The sequence below is a fragment of the Chiroxiphia lanceolata genome, chromosome Z, assembly GCF_009829145.1.
Source record: "Chiroxiphia lanceolata isolate bChiLan1 chromosome Z, bChiLan1.pri, whole genome shotgun sequence".
Taxonomy (NCBI): domain Eukaryota; kingdom Metazoa; phylum Chordata; class Aves; order Passeriformes; family Pipridae; genus Chiroxiphia; species Chiroxiphia lanceolata.
This window is the reverse complement of record NC_045671.1, coordinates 18,304,694-18,324,892: the sequence shown is the minus strand read 5'-3', so window position 1 is coordinate 18,324,892 and position 20,199 is coordinate 18,304,694. Positions and strand designations below refer to the sequence as shown.

The following is a 20,199-nucleotide window of genomic DNA, read 5'->3' as shown; positions in this document are numbered from 1 at the left end:
TGAATTTGGCCTCTGTGAATAAGCTTAACTGGCTACTTCATATCTTCATTCCTCTGCTCCTCCTGATAACTATTCACTACCTACATGTTTGAAAGACAGATTGTAGCCCTACGAAGTAATTTTTTATATAAATTTCAGTTATTCTGTTGTTGTATGTATCTGTTAACTCGTTGGAAGTGATTTTTGAAATTATCGGTATTCCACTTTGGAATTAATGTTTTATTTAAAAGAAGAGAAATGGATCACATCTTCTTAAAAACTATCATCTGAACTCTTACATTGCAGGTTAAATAAACTTTCACATTTGAAAAACTATTTTAATAACCACATTTTCATATTTTCTTTAAACAAAAGCCTAAATCTCATGGGAAGTTATGTGTTTTCTGTGGAAGTGTCGTTACAGCACACCACAGTGACTTAATCTACTTTTGATACATGGCAAGAGCAGCATAGTTCATTTTTACATGAAATAGCAGTTTGGGTTGAATCAAATGTTCAGCGGGGATTTCAGGGGGAAACCCGAGCTCTTATTTTGCCGTACAAGATTTTTAGCTGTGTTGCTCTGAGTAACTGCACTGAAATCAAGACATTCTTGATAGAAACATATACTGCCATGTGCCTTTGTTGTTCTTGTCCTTAATCAGTTATCATCCTGCTTTCATTAAGTTCATCCACCCACTAAATTCCCTTTCATGGGAATTTCATCAGTATAATTTTCAACTCAAAACAGGCAGACAAAACCTGTCATTGTTCTTGGTCAATGCTGTGTACTTCTGAGAATCTGGCTGTGTATGTGTGACATACAAGGACAGTAATGAGAACCTTCCTTTTCTGTTTGCCTAACTTTTAAATATTATATTATTCTTCTAAAGATCTAGAAGAAATTTGAGAGAGAATGATGGTGCTGCTTTGTGTTATTCCAAGAACATTCACTGAAAGCAGGGAAAGTTTTAAGGAAAACTAGAACTGAATAAACTAGGGCATTTCCAAATATGAAGATCAACCAAAAAATAAACAACCAAAACCAAACCAAAACAAACCCCAAACAAAACATACTTATCCATATGAAAGCAAATTAAAGATTTCCTTCATCCCCCCTCCACCATGTTACTTTAGAATGGTAGAATGGTGGCTTCTCAAAAGATACTCTCCAGAATGTCCAGGTTTGTTTTTTCATTATATGCACAATTCTGAAAACCATAGTGAGTTGAAGATTGCCCTAATTTTATCTCTTTACCTGTGCAGAAAGTTTAGTAATCATTATTGTGGTGTGGGTATGCTGGTTTGCTGCTGTAGGCTTCCAGTTTTACTTGGTTGGTTGGTTATTGAGGCGATAGAGAAATTCATAGTAAGAGAAGTGTCCTTCTGCTTGTGGTGGCAGCTGCATTGCTTGGAACCCGAGAAGCATCCAGATGAAGGCTCTGCCTGGCAACTTCCTTTTCCTTTAATTCTTCCTCCTTCTTTCTTCTTTGCAGATGACAGAAACAAGAAGAGCCCTTTTGAATATTTCTTCCTTGATCTTTATATGATAATGAAATAAATAGCCCTGTAAGAGTCAAAAAATGATTAAACACAATCATGAATTCTGAAGAGGGAAGGTTTAGGGAGATATACACACAAAGACCAATGTTTCTGACAATGCATTTCAAAGGGAAAAAAAGCATCTGAAGTTTTAATGAATCTTACTTAGATTGAGAAAAGGACATAGCATGTGGGAGGACCTGAAGAGATCCAGAAAGACATAGCACATCCTTATCTTGAAATATGTTTTTAAAATCCTGACTGAGGCTGTTGTGCTGCCAGCAAAAAGCTAAAGATCTGAGAATGTATGACTACTCTCCTAAAAGATATAGGACTGATTTATTGTATAGAGGCAAATAAATAAGTGCCTGGTTGTTTTATGGATTTGCATTTTTGTTCTTGTCTTTTTTTCTTTTCAACTTTTTCCTGTTTCTAAGCTTTATATTCTTTGTGGTTTATGCCATATGTTTTAATTGGCCTGTTTTCATCTTCTGCTTCTAGTTATATATTATCCTTCTACTCAATATTTTGTCCTTATTTTTCCTGTTTTGTTTCTCACTCATTTCTCTGTTGTCCACAGTCCCATCTGTTTATTCTGTGTGATAAAGAACAGTTTTGTATTTTGTTTCTCTAAATCACAAGTGAAATTATAGTTCTAAGATTTAGCATGTCAGACCTCCAAATATGAGCAAATTTCAAAGCTTACCCTGCATGGGCTAAAATTCATGATGAGAGAGGAAGATTTATTATACAAATGGATTTTAAAAATTACATAAAAATTCATATATAGACATAAACTACACTACATGACAGACTTACAGGGCCAGAGCCCTAGTCCTGTTCTTTGTTCACCACCTAACCACAGGGGACCAGAGAAGTCCTGTGGAATATATGCTACATATATATAGGATGTATATACTCTGGATTATGGTTCGCTTATAAACTGTCTCTTCGCCTTCTCTCTGGGGAGTGCCAAAATTAAGGAAGGTCAAAGTAGTTTGAACACGGAGCTAATGTGACTGGGGCTCAGCAGATGTATGCTGAGAGTCCAGCTCTGTTCAGTGTTTGCCATGTTCCCCAGATGGTGATATTTGGCTTATGATTATTAATTTAGATGACACAAATGTGAAAGGGACAGGTGCTGGAACTCAGTTGAGAATTTATTGTGAACCTGACAAACTGAAGATACTATCTTTAAAAGTGTTGTGAAATCATGTAGGGAAATGAGCAAATACTGCACTTTGGTAGAAGTTATCAATCATATGAGTGTGTAAAGCGCTGCAGAATATGAGCTAGGCATTTTTGTTGTTGACACGAAGATGAAGCTATTAATAACAAAAAAACCCCAAACAACCAAAAAAACAGAAAATAAACAAAAGCTACTCAAAACCAACCCCTATTATATCAGGAGGTAGAATTAGTGTTATCACTAGTGAGATACCTGAAATAATAATTCCACTTAATACCTACTCAGTCTTGAGTTATCAGTTTGTTAAGACCTATCCAGTCTGGTACCTTGCACTTTAAGCAAGATGTGGGCTACTTGGAAAGAAGGGGGATGCAGAAAAAATTATAAGATGTGATGGAAAAGATGAACTCTGTAGAGACTGAAAGACCTGGAAGTAGATGACTGAGGGAAAACAGCAGTTTGCAAGTACACAAACTGCTACAGAGTGTGCTGGTTTAAAGGTAAACCGGCAGGGGAAATGAACCCAACTCGAACTCAAACTCAAAAGAGATTATAAACCAGAATAACAATTTAATAAAAATAATACAATAAATACAATTATATAGACAAACAGTTGGTTTTAGACCGCAGAAAACCCAGATGTATAACCTGGCACCATGGGGCATGAACAGAATGTTGTTCGTTGGCTTCCGTGCTGAGCCCCCTGTGGTCCCCTGAGTCCAAAAGTAAAAAGAGAGGAAAAAAACCTGTTGGTGCGAGTGATGGTCACAGTCTGGTTGAGAGTGATGATCACAGTCTGTTTCAGAGTGGTGGTCGCAGTCTGGTCAAGGTTCTGGTCCTCCTCTGAATCCCACGAGTGGTACCAGAAGTCCCAAGACCCCAAGATTATACATCCTCAGGTTCAGGCAGGAATGCCCACTACCTCCCCCAAGGCGGGGAGTTCCACAATGAGTGATTGTGACTCACAATGGGTGAGTGTGAGGACAAGGACATCCTCCTGTCTCACAGGCCTCTTAACACCCAGCTTATAGCCTGAGGGGTCAGGTGTGCTTTGGGCAGCTGCTGCAAATGGTCTATTGTTAATAGGAAAATGACATGGAGGGTGTAGAATACACAATTTGGGTTACACCCACACACTGATGAACTGGTCCCAGCTGTTCTAACTAGGACACACATTAAGGAAAGGAATAATACATTTTCCTCTCCTGGCATCATAGAAATATATAATAAATTTCAGGAAGGTTAGATTGAAAATTCTTTTTAAAGTTAAGATGGATTAGTTTTCCAAGGCGATTTTAATTGAAGGGTTTTAAGAAAAGTATGAACAATTTTATTCTAGAAGCACATACTTTTAAACACCTCCCAGGACGGAAATTATAGGACCTCCTCAAGGTCCTTTTCAACTTTATTCTTGTAGGATTTTAGAATTACAAAAATATCCCATAAACTTCGTAAAAAATATTAACTCATAAATTTTCCTATAGGAGGTAAAAACTCCCATTTCCCCAACATTCCATGATGCTATGAAAGGTTTTGTAAATTCATGGAAGTTTATTTGTCAATTCATGAGACAGAGACTTTGTTTGCCAGTACTTCATCATCTTTTCAAGTTTTTGAATTTAGTACTGCTGGAAGCAAAATTTCTAAATATTCAGTTACTAGAAATGCTCTTCCCAATAGATCACTAGGGAAGTGATTTAATGATGGCAGTATTGGTGCTATTTAATATTCCATGAATTTGTACAGCTTTTAAAGACAAGGGTAAAGAAAAAGCGGGAAAGAAATGAAGGGCAAGAAAAGGAGAAACATACATTAAGAAGCAGAGTAGAAAAAGCTCAACAGCAACAGGGAATGCTTATGCAAAAACAAAATGGAAAGTTTTAAGAGGGCAGTTATTTAGGGGTGAAGGTCTAGTGAGATACACAACTCAGTGGGGCACAGAAAAAGAGCAAATCCACATTTTGCTTGTAGCCTTTCTCTGTTTCCCCCTATGTTTCTATTCAGAGAACACCTGCTATTCACATTTGAAAAAGAATGCAGTGTTCTAAACATTGTTAATTTGTTTAATTGTAAATATTTTCAGTTATTTTGAGGAAATGCCTCAAAATGAAAGCTCTGCCAAAACATCAATGCAAAGGAGGCTACAAGTATGGATGAACAGCATGATGAGTAAGAGAAGTGGGCCTGTGGCATTTCCTTTTTTTTTCCTTTATTTTTTTCCTTGTAGACTTGCAACAAATATAAAAAGTTTGATTGCCTAAAATGTTTTCAGAGTAGACTGCTTAAATCCATCAGCTTTATGTGTAGCAATAGTGTGTGATTTTTGCCAATGTGCTGTGATGTCTTTAAAAAAGAAATCTAAGGTAAGTTGAATTTCATAATACCTGTGGTTTGTTGGTTTATTTTTCTTTGCATTTGTTCATCTGTGGTTTTCTGATTATAAGCTGTCTCAGGCAGGACTTTGTGTTCTTGCCTTTATTGCAGACTGTGGTGTTGGCATTGTCAATACTGCCTAAATTCTTCATGTGAGGGGTAGAAATATATTGTTTTTATTCAGTGGCTGAAGTAGTGCTTTACAAGCCTCAGAATAGCCCTTGTCACAGAAGGACAGGCATACAATTTGTCTAGTGGTACCATCTTTGTGGCTCTTCCAGTCCCCAGGAACCACTACTTCAGAGGAGAAGTAAATCCAAGACCATTTAAGCCTATGTAATATTTTTGGTTGGCCTACAATCTGCTTCAAAAAGAGACAAACCATGTAAAGTGTGTCTTGGTAAAGAAATACTTTTTAATAATAAGTATCTTGCATTGGCCGCTTTAGCCACCAGCGCGCTTGTAGCAAATGTGGGTACAGCCCTTCCCAAATCTTTGTTCATGAAGCCTAGCCATGATTTTTTAATAAATACAGTAATTGATTCTAAGTTGAAACTGACTTTTGCTTTTGTTGTGGGCAGCAAGTGTTCAGATTCCCAAATGACATTTTGATAAATAGTTTCAGAACTCATCATCATGGCCAAGCTTTGTGAATGCAGATTTGGGAAGGGCTCTACCCACGTTTGTCACAAGCGCGCTGGTGGCTAAAAAGGCCAATACGAGACAGGCATGTCCGGTTGCAAAAGGCACAACAGAAGGACTCCTTAGGTGGTAAATTCTGCAAGGCACAATTCTTTCTGCGTTGTCTTTTCTCCTCGAAAGTGATCCTGCGTGCGTTCTCAAAGGCATCAGCGGCGTTATAGATGGTGTGTCTCCAGACCTCCTGACTGGAGGCCAGAGTAGACCAGTTATGTTCATCAGTATGGCCAAGGCTGAGATGTTTTTTCAGGGAGTCCTTGTATCTCCTCTTTGGGGCTCCTCTCATGAGGCAGCCAGTGGCAAGTTCACCATAAAGCAGGATCTTAGGGAGGCGGTGGTCCTTCATCCTTGAGACGTGCCCTGCCCAGCGCAGCTGTGTTCTCAGCAACATGGCCTCGATACTTGTGATTGCTGCTTGTTCTAGAACAGACGTATTAGTCACATAATCTGACCAGTGGATGTTTAGGATTGTACAGAGACAGCGTTGATGGAAGCGTTCTAGGAGTCACAGGTGGTGGCGGTAGATGACCCATGATTCAGATCCATATAAGAGAGTAGACAGCACTATGTCTAGTTTCAGAACTAGAAGACAACAAAACAGGCTACTGAGAACAGCAGTGCAGTAACGCAGGGACTATTAAAGCACAAGTTAGTTTGTTTGGCAACTACTCATCAGTAAAGCAAAAGTCCTTTAGGGTTGCTAAACCAGCACAAGATTTCTTATGAGGCAAAAAGGGAAAGCAGAAATATGTTAAGTATTTATCTTATTGGGCTTTTTTGTTTGATTTACTTTGTGTTTCCAGACATATCTGTCCTTTCAGCTATGGATTTAGTTGGGTGGAAGGATGACATCAGCTAGTCTTTTTTCAGTCCCTACTATTTTTGGTTACTCTTTTGCAAGGCTCAGAGGCTAGTTAATTTTTAGGAAGTAAATTTAAATCCTTCTAATATATTTGGTTTTCTGCTCCTGTTTTACACATACTCCAAAACGAGGATGTATATGTATGACACATGAAAACATCATATTTTTCAAAGAAAAGTACTGTAGGTTGTATCCATAAAAATCTGCCTGTGTACTTACTAACAGTCACTTTCATATTAAATTGTCCTTCTGCTAATGCTAGTGTTGTTTCAAGTTCAATATGTATGTTGAATTTTTCACCTTAGCAATTATATCCTCTGCTGAAGCAGCTTAACACTCAGAACCCTCTAGGATAATACACCAAAGAAGGACATTTTCAGGTACTACACCAGTACTCCAGTATTTGAACCAAAAGGTCACTCAGTGCTGCCTTTATGTAGAATTATGTAGAACATACACAGATTTGAAAATACTGTGGTCAGTATTTCTTACGCCTACTGTTGTCCTGTTTTATGGGGTTTTTTGTAGACTATAATGCTCAGTGCAGAATATCATACTAAGCTGAGATTTTTTTTTTTTACCTCAGTTATCCATCTCAACATTAAATGTAAACTTTTTTCTTCAGTCTTAATAAAAAAATGCTCCCATAAATATGATTTATGAATGTTTAAACTTGTAAATTGAAATAGATGCAGTTATGTATTTAGAATAGATACAAAAAATATATTAAATTGATCCAGCTTTTCTTGCTGTAATGGATAGATTGAATAAACCTCCCTATCGGGTTTATTTTAAAGACAAGGCAAAATGTATGTTTCCTCAATCTCTATCTCATGGTAAATGATACATAAAACCAGCTGTCCTAGTTAGAACAGCTGGGACCGATTCATCACTGGATGGGTGTAGCCCAAAACTGTGTATTCTATAGCCCTCCATGCCATTTCCCAGAAACTGTTGTCAGTAGAGGCCTGCGAGGTGGTGGTGGGGGATGTTCCTGTCCTCATGCCCTTTTGTGGAATTCCCTGACTGAGCACGCTTACACCCTTTTATGGAATTCCCTACTCTGAGGGAAGGACTGAGCATCCTTTTATGGAATTCCCCACTCTGAGGGAGGGACTAAGCATTCCTGCCTGAGCTGGAGAATATATAAACTTGGAGTTTCAGAACCTTTCCACCACTCGTGGGATCCAGAGGAGGACTGCAGCTCACCGCTCTCAGCTGGACTGAGACCACCACCCTCGGCTGGGCTGCAGTCGCCACTTTTGGCCGGACTGCAGCAGCTCTCCCATTGGCAGGTTTTTCCCCTCTCCCTTTGCTTTGGACTCGGGGGGGGGCAGGGAGCACTGCTTTGTTTGTGCCCCGGGGTGCTGAGTTGTACATTTCGGTTTTGTGGGTTAGGGCCGGTTGCTTGTCCGTGTGGTCGTACTTATTGTATTATTTTATTAAATTGTTATTCTGACTGGTAATCTCTCTTTTGAGTTGGTTTGGTTTCCCCTGCTGGTTAACTTTTAAACCAGCACACCAGCATTTGGCTAAAATGTGCAGTTATTTTTTTTACATTGAAAAAAATTACTTCCTGAACTTAAGTTTAGGAAACGATGAATTTGGTTTTAGCACTGGATATTCTGGAAGAATATGTACAAAGGCAGTTTTCCAGGCTTCCTCTGCAATGTATGTGACAGATTAACTTGGAAATTAACAGGTCACAGTGCAGTAAAAAAAACAAACTCAAACCTAAACTTAAATGGAATGTATAAAAACTGGGTTAACAGGCTAGATACCATTGCTACTATCAACAAATTAACCTAGACTATACAGAAGATAACAACATCTTCAAAATTTAAAGCAGAAGAGGTCAAGATTATTACAATTTATGACACAGATACTGTTGGATTTGCCAATAATATCCAAGGAATTGATCTGATCCTAGTTGGCCATGAAAATTATTATGAAATAAAAAAGATCAATGGAGCATGCATTATGGAAAAAGTCCAGTTTTAGAAATTTCTGGGAAAAAAAAAGACCCCCCCCCGAAAACCCTGACTTTGTTTCATTCTTTCAGTATGATTTTCAAAGAACTAGGATTTTGGGAAATTCAGAAAAAGATTTATGTATAAAATCAGTGATCACTTGAGTATACTCTGAATCTTCAGTTGGTGTGGGAACGAGTTGAGCCAGCAGCACCTGCATTCAGTTAAGTAGGATCAAAAAGGAGTGTTTTGGCCTTGACTGGTGTTTTTGATAAAGAGAGTGCTGTGTTCTCATAGCAAAAACTACTTTGAATGGTCTGCATAATAGAGTGTGTTTCTCTCGTGGCTGAACACAGCCACCACATGACGTGAGGTGAATGTGTGTGATCAAGGCACTGGTTTAGGACGATCCTGGGAATTCCAATTAACTAAAAGACAAACACCAGATGCTGTTTGCAAAGGAACCCTAATAAAAGGGGAAAGCTGGAAAGATTGGCGGATATATCCTGAAATCAAACTCTGTGTGGTGGCAGCCTCATTGCTTTCAGCACCATATTCGCCATAAGACGGATGTGATTTTCTTAATGATTTGTTTAAAAAATTAACAGTTAAAGAGAATTACATTAAAATTGTTTAAAAACCAGCTGTTTTCAATGTCCATATCAATAATACTAGAACAGGCTCCCTAGGGAAGTGGTCACACCACCATGGCTCTCTGAGTTCAAGAAGCATTTGGATAATGCTGTCAGGCACATGGTGTGACTCTTGCAGTGTCCTGTGCAGGGTCAGGAGTTGGACTTGATGATCCATATGATTCTATGAATACTGGGCCAGTATTCATAGATGTAGAGTTTTACTATGTCTGCATCCTGACTTCCTATCCGAGCATGAATTTAGGTGATGGGAAACCTGTTTCAGTGCCCAACCACCCTCTGGGTGAAAAACCTTTTCCTAATAGCCAACCTCCTCTGACACAGCTTCTTGCCATTCCCTAGAGTTCTGACACTGGTCACAAGAGAAGAGATCAGTGCCTGCCCCTTTGCTTCCCCTCATAGACCATGATGAGGTTCCCCTCAGTCTCCTCCAGGCTGAACACACCAAGTGCCCTCAGCCGCTCCTCATATGGCTTCCCTTTATTGCCCTCCTTTGGACACTCTCTGAGAGCTTAATACCTTTCTTAAATTGTGGTGCCCAAAACTGCACACAGTATTCAAGGTGAGGCCACCCTAGTGCAGAGCAGAGCAGGACAGTCTCCTCCCTCATATGGTTGGCAACGCTTTGTCTGATGTCCCCCAGGACACGGTTGGCCCTCCTGCCTGCCAGGGCACTGCTCATATTTGACCTGCCATCGACCAGGACCCCCAGGTCCCTTTCCACAGCACATGCTTTCCAGCATCTCATTGTCCAATCTGTAGATACATCCAGGGTTGCCATGGCAGGTGCAGAATCTGGCACTTGCCCTTGGTAAACTTTATATAGTTCGTGATTGCTCAGCCAACATCACACTATCAAACTTAGTTTTAAGCTCAACTATGAAAATGGGATTTGGAAATCTTGTAATTTATGCAGTTTGATTCTAAAATATTACTTTATCTGCTTATGGTAAAAAACCAGTACCCTTGACATCTCTGTGTTACTTGCTGAATTCTTGAGAGAATGTGTTGGTAAGAGTATATGAATTACATGGCATAGGATTTATGTGAATGGTATATGGATTAATATGAGTTAATTTATTCTTGACATAGCTACTCATTCAACAGTTAGAAACAATGGCAGAGTGAAAGACTGCATCATCTAATAACATTCTGTTTTATGTATTTTGGGGCATTCTAATTGAAAGATCACCATTCATAAGGATTTTCTTTATTATAGTTATGTATCAATAATACATACCCCAATCCCTAGACCTTTATACTTATATCACCTAGGTGGTTATTGCTCTTGAGTTGCATTGTGCATTCTTACTGTGAATATTTCTTACATAATATTACATTTAAATGACCTATTTTATCTGATATGCAGCACTGAACCACAGGTACATTCCCATAAAGCAGACTTTGACCTGCTGTACTAGCATGGCCTCTGTTATATTCTCTGGAGAATATAACACAAGACAATTTTAATTAGATCATTAGTATTCACAAAGATGCTAAAACCCAGAAAGCATTACAGTAAAGCTTTAAGACTGTTAGACTGGCTGTGGAGTTGTTTACAGTTCCTGATCTTAAACCCACAGAAATATTTCTGTCGTTGACCACAGGTGAATTTGTTTTGAATATTTCATTGGGAGAATAGTTAAGAAAATTGCTCAGGAAATGCTCATGGGTAATGATGGTTCTAAAGCAGATTTAAGCATCGGGTATATCAGGTATATCAAATCTGTTGATTTGATGCACATGGGTTATCAACTGTTTCCATATATCCTCAAGTTTTTTCTAAATTCTTCTCAATTTTCTTCTAAGATTTATTACCGTAATTTGAATCCTTTTATCTTCCTTTTGAAGAGGCAACATCAAATGAAAAGTAATTTTGACTTTTCAAAGCTCACAAATAAAATCCCAGATATACTTTGTGTTGCAGATTCTCTGCATGAGAACAAACTCCTCTAGTTCATTTAACAGCAGAGTAGTCTCTTGCTGTCCAATCAAGCTTTTTTCCCAAGTACAACAATGGATAGAACTGTATTTATTACTCTTGTGGGAATGTCTTGGGTTTATCATCTTACAGCAGGTTTGGATCCTGTCCACTATTTTTATCTGCAAATCATTTAGATCAGATACAGTAAGAAGAAATGCTAGACTGTAATTTCCTCTACTTAGATAAACTTGAGTGATGTATTTTGTAGCTTTGCTGGTAATGATAAACTTCTCATAAGTGTGGGCATAGAGTGTAGGCTAGGTGGCTTCAGAAGTGTTGGTATTAATTAAGAACAAAACTAATGATGCTTTAAATGTTTATTGAGATTTATAGGACATTTTTCATGATTTTCTGCTGAAACTTAAATCTGCTTTTTGAAACAGGTTTCTAGAGTTAAAGAATGTTTGTTGTAAATAAGTATATTGGAAATCTTATTATTCAGCATCTTTTGGAAGTAGTTCTTTGCCCAGCTGAGAGAGAACTAGATGGTTGTATAAACGCTGTGGGAGCAGAAGGTGGTCTAGGAAATTCTATGGCCAGTGCAATACTAGAAGCTGCTTATGCTGATGATGTAGCAGTAGCTACTTCAAATCATCATTTAAAATGCTTTTGGAAACACAGAATCTTCTGAATATATTAATATTTAACCTTAGAAATGTATCTTAATTATTTTGTTTGGAGTAGTCCTTCCAAAATGTCTGAATAAGAGCAAATCTAGAAGTCGGGGAGTTGTAACACAAAAGGAAGCATTCAAATATAGTTATATTAAAAGAAAAGAAATCTCTGAAGAAATTAGGAACTTAAAATTAGCAGAACAAAAATTAAAAGTAAATCTTAATGCTTCATGTATCAATACATATACTGAATATATCAGCATGTTAACTAAACACATAAGCTATCTGCTTGCTTATTGTCCTTGTACGGCAAATGTGGTTGGAGTGAATAATGATACTATGTTAAAGTACAGAATACTGAAATGAGACAAAATAGCTTGGGTGAAATCTTGGTTCTAGCCTTAAAAGCAAGATTTTCCTGATTAGTCCCATTAGTCCCATTCCTCAGTATGAGCAGTTTGAGAACAAATTTGCCACATATCTTGAAGTGAATCTGCAGAGCAATTAGTTTTGCCAAATATGCTTTAAACCAAAATGCTACCAAACGATTTAAAAAGTGAAAGTTTAACAAGTCTTCATATACAATCAGTTTTGATGGTATTGCTATCTCCACTTACCTCTTCTTAGTTAATTACTCTATACTCTTTTTATTGTAGAAGGCATTGTGATTGAGATTTGGCTTCTCCTTCTACCCATGTATGCAATATTTTAGAACAACAGGGAACATACCTTTAAATATATAAGTCATTAAGTCAAGGTCTTTGCCTAATTTTCTAAGACTGTTTACTGCACATAAAATTAAATATGTGTATACATATTTGCAGTATTGACTCCTACATCATTATTATTTGAACAACTTTTTAATACACATTGCCTCTTGTTTAGAATAAACTCAAACCACAGCTAACTTCAGATCTTTCAACATGATAATGTATTATTTAGTCAAATATTTATGTAAGAAAAAATCTTACTAGAAATTTCATTATTTTCTGTTTTCATTTTATATATACCCTGTGTTTATACTGAGTATACCCTGCAGAAGATTTTACTATGGATTGTTCTTTCTGTTATCTTCCCTGTTCTAGATCTACCACTAGTACTAAAAAATACAGTGAAATAACTATTGGAAGATTTTTTAAAGGAGTTTTACAGGTACTCAGCTTTTGATGGAAAGTCTGTAGAGTGATCATCCAGTCTGTTCTGCCTATGTATAAAAAATATTAGTTGTCTTAGGTACAGAAAATGTTTCATACAGTTTCAGTTAATGCTGAAAATGGTATCACAAAACTTGTAATATACTTTTAGAAAGTATGATGATTACTTTTCTATAATAAATATATTTAATATTATTACTGTATAGTGTTATATAGTGCTATATAAACAGTGGGATAAAAATGTAGACACCTTTCATTTGGTAGTGCCTTAACACAGATGATCAGTTCTGGACTGCTGGCAAAAAGAAGTAACAGCTGCTGATTCAAATATCCTTATAATATTAGGATATTTGATGCAAGTATGATCATTAATCTTATTTTAAGAGTAATGTCTTTTTTGCTCTGAGTCTGCCCCTTACTGCATTGTTCTGAATGGTTCATTAATTTGATTTATTCCTTTTTCCTATCCAGTACTGGTCTTCTTAACTTCCAGATTTCCTCTGGTAGCAGGAATAGAATTTGGACTCCATCCAGATGCAGAACCAGGGCACAGAACTTTAGGAGACTCAGTAAAAAATCAAGGACTGTATCTGAAGGAAAGCAAGGTCTACCAACTTGCCATTACCAAATATTTGTCTAATGTAAGTTGTGTTATGTTTATTGTTATTATTTGTGCTTGTGAATCAACTACATTCTGATTGAATGCTGAATTATGACAATATATTGGATTATAATTTGATTATTTTCCTTATTTTCTCTCCATCAGTTTCTAAATTTAATTTCCTGATACTCCTATGTGTCTTTAATTTGGTAAATATTCCTGTCATCCTACAGAAGATTAGAAAACTCAAGCTTGTTTATAAAACTCCCTTACTTGTCCTCTAGTAAAGTTCACACATGCAAATACTATTTTTGTATATTCAAATTAAGTATAGCTATTTGTAGTCACAGTCTCTCTATCTTATTTGCATGCAAAATGTACACGTTCAGTCTGAAAGTTAAGAAGGCAGCTCCAAGCAATTTCAACTCACTTTTCAAACCAATAAATGAAATTCCTACTAAATAAAATTGAATCATTTTATTCCTAATGCTTCTGAAACTTTACAATTCAAAGTGATTTTGAAATAGACATTTAAATGTGTACATTTACAAAACTGTCATATATGGGAATGGGACTTTTTATTTCTCTCAGAGACTTGTTTTTTATGGTCATCTTTTAATTATCCAGTGCATCGGGAATTTGAATACAGCAAATAAAGATACATAATACAGAAAGCAGAAAATATTTGGGCATCAGCGTATGGAACTTTACACACTTTTTCAGAGTATAGATGAGAAAAGGCAGAAAAGATCTGTGACAGCTTTTGAGTACTCGACTCTCTAATCCACAGAGCTGCTACTTTATGAATATGGTAATAATTTCTCAGATAAAATCTGCTTCACAGGCTTTTCACAGTTGATCATTTTGGGGTGATTAATCCTGCAGGCATGTAGGGATGGGTTTCTGAAGGGACATGAAAATGAAGGAGGTAGAAATGTAGTAATGTAGAAATGTAGCTTTGACCTTGAGTTACAGGTGTGGCCTGGCAAAGGAACAAGTAAAACCTCATTAAGGAAGAAAATGTGAGAAGCAGAAGAAAAACAGCTGTAGATGGAGGAATGTGTTTGGACATGAGAAGAGATGCTGGTGACCTGTCAGGAGACAGGATGTGGCACATGCACAGACGCTAGAGACCAATTAGTGATGAGATACAGACATGTGAACAAGAACACTTAACCAGTGACATATTATATTAGTGCGTGGACAGAGAAAAAGTGGATAAAAAGAACAAGTTTGTTTATAATAAAATCTTTTGCCTGCCAACCTGCAGTCTGAGAGCATCATTTAGGCTGCCGTCAATTGGTGACCCTGACGTGATTTATTACAATAACAACCATGGACCTGAGAGTGGTGGCGGTGGCGCTCCAACATTTGTTGGTGGACCTGAGAGCTGAAAGTCGGGACCTAATTATTTACAGACACCTGGAAAGAAGGTGTGCCGTTGGAGAACAAAAATAATGGGAGCACAGATATCCGTGGAGGAGGAATCTGTTGTCACAGTGCTAACAGAGATACTAGAGAAGCACAGTGTGCGATATCAGAAACGTGCGCTCTGCACCTTACATAGTTGGTGCAAAAGAAATGGTGTAGATGCTCAGATAGCATTTTGTATAGACATTTGGGACTCTGAGGGGAGAGTGCTTTCTAATGCAGGCAATGCAGGCACCGAGTCTCTTAAGCAGGCTGCCAGCGTCCTGGAACTCTGGCGAACTGTCTTTAAAACTTTAAAAGATCACGCTTCTAAAACATCATCACCCTTCAAGCCAGAAAATGAAGAAAAACCTAGCAAATCACCCCCGGAGACAGTAAAGGGAGAAAGGCCAGCCCCCCTTGCCGCTAATACAAGACTTTTTGGCCGTGCAGGCGCCCTGAAGCGCATGGTGTGGGGAAGCGGAGCGAAGCAGCGCCGTGTGAATAAAGCAAAAGCGCCTGAGAGCCGGTAGGAGAGCAGCCTGGCAGCAGCGGTGCAAGAAAAAACCAGGAGAGGCTCCAGAGGGAAACAGGAATGGAGCAACCCCAGAAAAGTACCACTTCTTGTTGAGGGGGAAGACAGGCTAGAAAGCTGTCTTCCTGTATTTCTGTTAACTCTCATGTTAACTCTGTTATCTGTCCAATGTGTCATTGTAAGCTCACAGTGTTACTAACGGTACTGTGCTAGTGTGTGTGTGTGTTGGGGGTTGTGCGTGTGTGTGGAAAAGCAACCATGGGTTTGTTAGTAACTGTTAAAACCCAGGGATGAGCGTCCGGGAGAGGTGTCTCAGATGGACACAAGAACATAGGAATTCCCTTTGAGATTGTTCAAACTGCTGCCTGAGTCCGGCACGCCGGCGCTGGGGCCGGGGGCTGTGCGCTGGGCCCGCCGCCATGCCGGGCCAGGGAGAGAGCGGCGCCGGCAGCCGCGGCGGAGAGCAGTGGAGCGGCGGAGGAACCCTGGAGGCAGAGGCGGCAGCAGAGCAGGCGGCAGAGCCAAGAGCTGCTTCTGTGGAGCCAGCCAAGCTCCTTGTGGGAGTCCCCAACGGCTGCCGCGCTCCGGGACTGGGGGCCAAGCTGCCGTGCGAAAGCTGTGGGGGGCTTGGCGGGGCCTGCAGCAACGAGAAAAGAAACTAAACATAGCTTCAGCAGGTTCTCTCTCCCTTCCACCCCGTGAGGGGGGAGGGAAGAGCGAGCAAGAACAGCAGCAGAGGCTGCAGTGAGAGAGAAAAACAAGAGTCTTCTTTCCTTTTTCTGTTACTATTGGGGACTAAGTCTCTAAAACAAACAAGTACACACTTTTTCATAGTTCTCGTTTCCCTCTTTAGCTCCTTAGCTCTGCAATTTAGGAATTAGTGAGGGACCGGCTTGCGGGGAAGTTGCCCCGCAGAAACCATGCATGTAAGTGGTTGAGAAAAGAAAGCAGCTGTGACTCCCCTTGTATTTTTGCTGCTACATTTGCTCAGTGCTTCTCTAGACCGTCAGTCTGCAGGGATGGGGGAAATGTCTTCTTGAAACAGCCCCACAGTTAGTGCTGTGAATACAAGTGGTTGAAGCCAGAGGCCTTACCCAGAGTTAGCATTACACTGATCACATCTTTAGAATTGTGTTTAAAAAGTTTACTCAGCTGATTTTTACATGATCTTACAACTAGTTATTTGTTCTCCTTTGTGCTACATATGTTGTGAATTTTGTTCTCTTACTAGAATTTCATAAACGAGAGGACTAAAAATACAAGCAAATAATGTAGATCACATCTAAGGAACCAGCTCTAAGCTGGAATCTGGCCTTCTCCATCCTTCTGAATTGCACATGTAGCTTGAGGCTGAGTATGGAAAAAAAATAATCAAACAGTATTTTTTCACTGTTATAGACTCAAACATACCAAATATATTGGAAAATAAGTAAATTAACTTTTAAGTAATTAATTTTTCCTTCCCTCTTGAAATAGCAGCCAACATTTTTACAGTGCTTTGAAAAGAAAGACCTTTATGGTTATATTTTCAATTTCTTACTGAGATAATATTGATTATAATTTTGAAAAGAAAAAAGAGATAAAACAAAACAAAATCTTTAATTTGATCCCAAGTGCGAGAAATATATGGTCTGTGTTGAAAGACCTGAGGTGCACCTGATGTTGTGATTAGTGTGACTAACAATACCTTTTATATCCCTTCAGGTGATCCTTATTTGTTTGGTTGTATCACAAATGAAAAAGTATCCATTCTCAATCTATCATTAGTAGTTCTCATAAACAGAAGAACCAAACTGTAGCTGCCTGTGAGCCTAGCCCGAGGCTGAGAAGATGATGCAAGATACAGTAAATTAGAGAAACTGTTGTAATTGCTTTTGTCATCTTTCTATTAATCAGAGCAGCAACTACAGCCATGCATTAGCCATTCAGTGCAGGCCATGTATGAAGAAAAAAATGCATTGGTTTTTTCCTTCTTATATAGCAGGCCTCTTGCCCTAATAGATCCCTGGATCTACTATTCCAGAGTTAAGAAAGTCTCTGTCACCAGCAATGTGTTTTAACTTATTCTTTCTGTATGTGGTGTTATATTGCTGGTAAGCAAGAATCAGAGTTAGAATCAAAACTTGCATTTGTCTCCAGTATAGAAGGTTATAACATGAATTAATTTGTATTATGAATTTAACTGGAATTTGAAAACAAACTCCAAATTCTATATCAAATGACTTTTGAAGATATCTCACTGGCTTTAGAGATATCTTCAGTGACTTTACTTCATAATATCCAAACTAGAAAAACTTTAAAAGAATGGATTGCTAGTATAGTTATGAGACAAATACTATGAGACAAATTATGAGACAATACTATAGTTATTGATATTATATTTCTATTGTCTTTCATGAAAATTAATATTATTTATATGTATTTTATCCCAGAAGTTTTATAGCAAGTGGCGAGAATTCTTTAGAATATCTCTCTCTCCTCTCTAACTGCTGCAACATATGAAAGAAACCTCTTAGTTTACAAGTCCACACAAGATTATAAATAACAATACATGAAGTGCTGAACCTCACAGAAGAAAAGCCTTGTGTTAAAAAACAAAGCAAGTGCTAGTCCCCCCATAGGCCCTAGCTTGCATCATACCTGAAATCTTTTAATAGACTGCTAACATCATAGCATGTTGGTTTGTTCAAGTTGTTTAAATGTTTTGTCTAACTTATACATTGCTTACTGAATACCTTAGCTGAGTGAATTTTGATCATGTCCTGGATACTTTTCTTTATGCTCTTATGTTATACTTAAATATAGAACATTTACTATTGCATTAATGAAAGCCACATAAACATAAGAAATAAGTCTTCCAGTTGACTTGCTCCTACTCTGTGTGTGTCCAGTGAATACTCTTGGGTTTTTCACAGCACACAAGCTCTGAACATTTAACACAAGCAGTGTCAGTGCCTGGTGCCAAGTTATAGTGTGCTACCTCCTTTGTATGATTTTCTGCAGCCTTTTATTAATAACTGACAACCAACCACTTCTTACTATAAAACCTGAATTCCTCTGCTACAGCCAAGTTACAAAAATTCTGAAGTTTGAACTTATTTTATGAAAATTGTTTAATAATCTAAGCTCTACTTTGCAGAAATTCCACAGATTCATTCTGTTGTCCGAACCTGTGAGATTAAGCACTTCTGTTCATCTATTCCAACTTGGAGATTAAGTCTACATTCACAAGTGGGATGCTGACCCCCTGTATGCTGACTGCAAAAAGATTATGATTACCTACAACCAAAGCATAGCATGCAGGTGACCCTAGCTGACCCAACGAAGCAAGAACAGCTGGAACCTATTCCGATCCCTTCACTAAAGATGGATATGATTACAAAGATATTATTGTCTACACTTTTACTATTACTCATTTGTTGTGAATGTTTTATGTTGTCTTCCTTGTTTTCATCAATATGCTGCTTAAGTTGTTCAACAGTGGCATGGTCCAACCACAGATCATGCAATAGAATGTATTTGTGGTTAATTAGATAATGCTACTTTAGTCTGTGTTTAGCCTAAAGCAAGCGCTGATAGACAAAAACTTTGTCCCTGAAACAAACATCTTGTATAATTTGAGATTAATTAGTATTTTACTATTAGTTGACAGCCCTCCAAAAGCATTTGAAAGAGAAAGTGACAAAAAGGATGATGTTAAGAAAGACCCTTGAGATACAACACGCAAGTGCAAAAGAAGTACCACTTACATGACGATGGAGAGGCTGAAGGCCACTGACTGAGTGGTGCTGGCCACACCTACCCAAGTAGATGTCACAAACAAATGATATAAAAAGCAAATAACTCATACGTAAAGAACAATGGAATGAAAGTTGTCCTTACATGGAACACTAAGCTCAAAGTCAACAGCAACCAAAGCAAAGCTTATTATTCATGTAACAACTAACCTAACAGTTCATTTTCAGGGCATGAACGCTGACAATGGAGAGACAACACAACAACCCTTTTTCTCTCACCCTCAACCTCCAGCTGCGAAGAAAGAAAAAAAAAGGGGGGACTGAGGAAAGACAGGTTCATGAGAGGGTCTTACTAACTGGTTTTTGAAGTTGATTAAATAGCCAAGATTTTTTTAAGATATATGCATAAATGCAGTGGAGAAGTAGAGGTTTTGAAGTATTTTGTAGTGACTAACAGGTTCTCTTTGAAGTCCAAAAGCCCATTAACATGGGGAAGTGTGTGTTTTGCTTTGGAAGTAGAAAGAGTATATATTTATCTTTGAACTATAGAAATGTTTGTATGTATTTGAGTTTTGAATTGAACATGAAACAGAAATATGTTTGTATTTTACAAGTTATATTTTCATAAAACAGACATGCATAATTAGATCTTACTCATCTGAGGGCAAAACACAAGAATAATAATTTCTTAGTTCATAAAACACAGTGACATGAAACTCAGAAGTATGTCTGTATGAAAGTATGTTTGACAGTGGCCACTGTGAGAGTTTGTATGTGTGTATGTTTTGAGTTTGCTCACAAATACACAAACAACCTTAAAATAAAAACAGAAAACACATAGCCCTAAATTTGAATGGAGTTCCATTTACAGAAGTATTTTTAGACTGAATAAAAGCT

At 38.0% G+C, this 20,199-nt stretch overlaps 1 long non-coding RNA gene across 1 annotated transcript; it reads left to right on the top strand.

Moving 5' to 3' along the window:
* The first annotated feature begins 11,439 nt into the window (after positions 1–11,439).
* LOC116781188 lies at positions 11,440–19,241 on the top strand. Its single transcript, XR_004354800.1, has 3 exons — positions 11,440–13,017; positions 13,491–13,660; positions 18,705–19,241. It is a non-coding gene; the product is annotated as an uncharacterized LOC116781188 (long non-coding RNA).
* Positions 19,242–20,199: the final 958 nt, after the last annotated feature.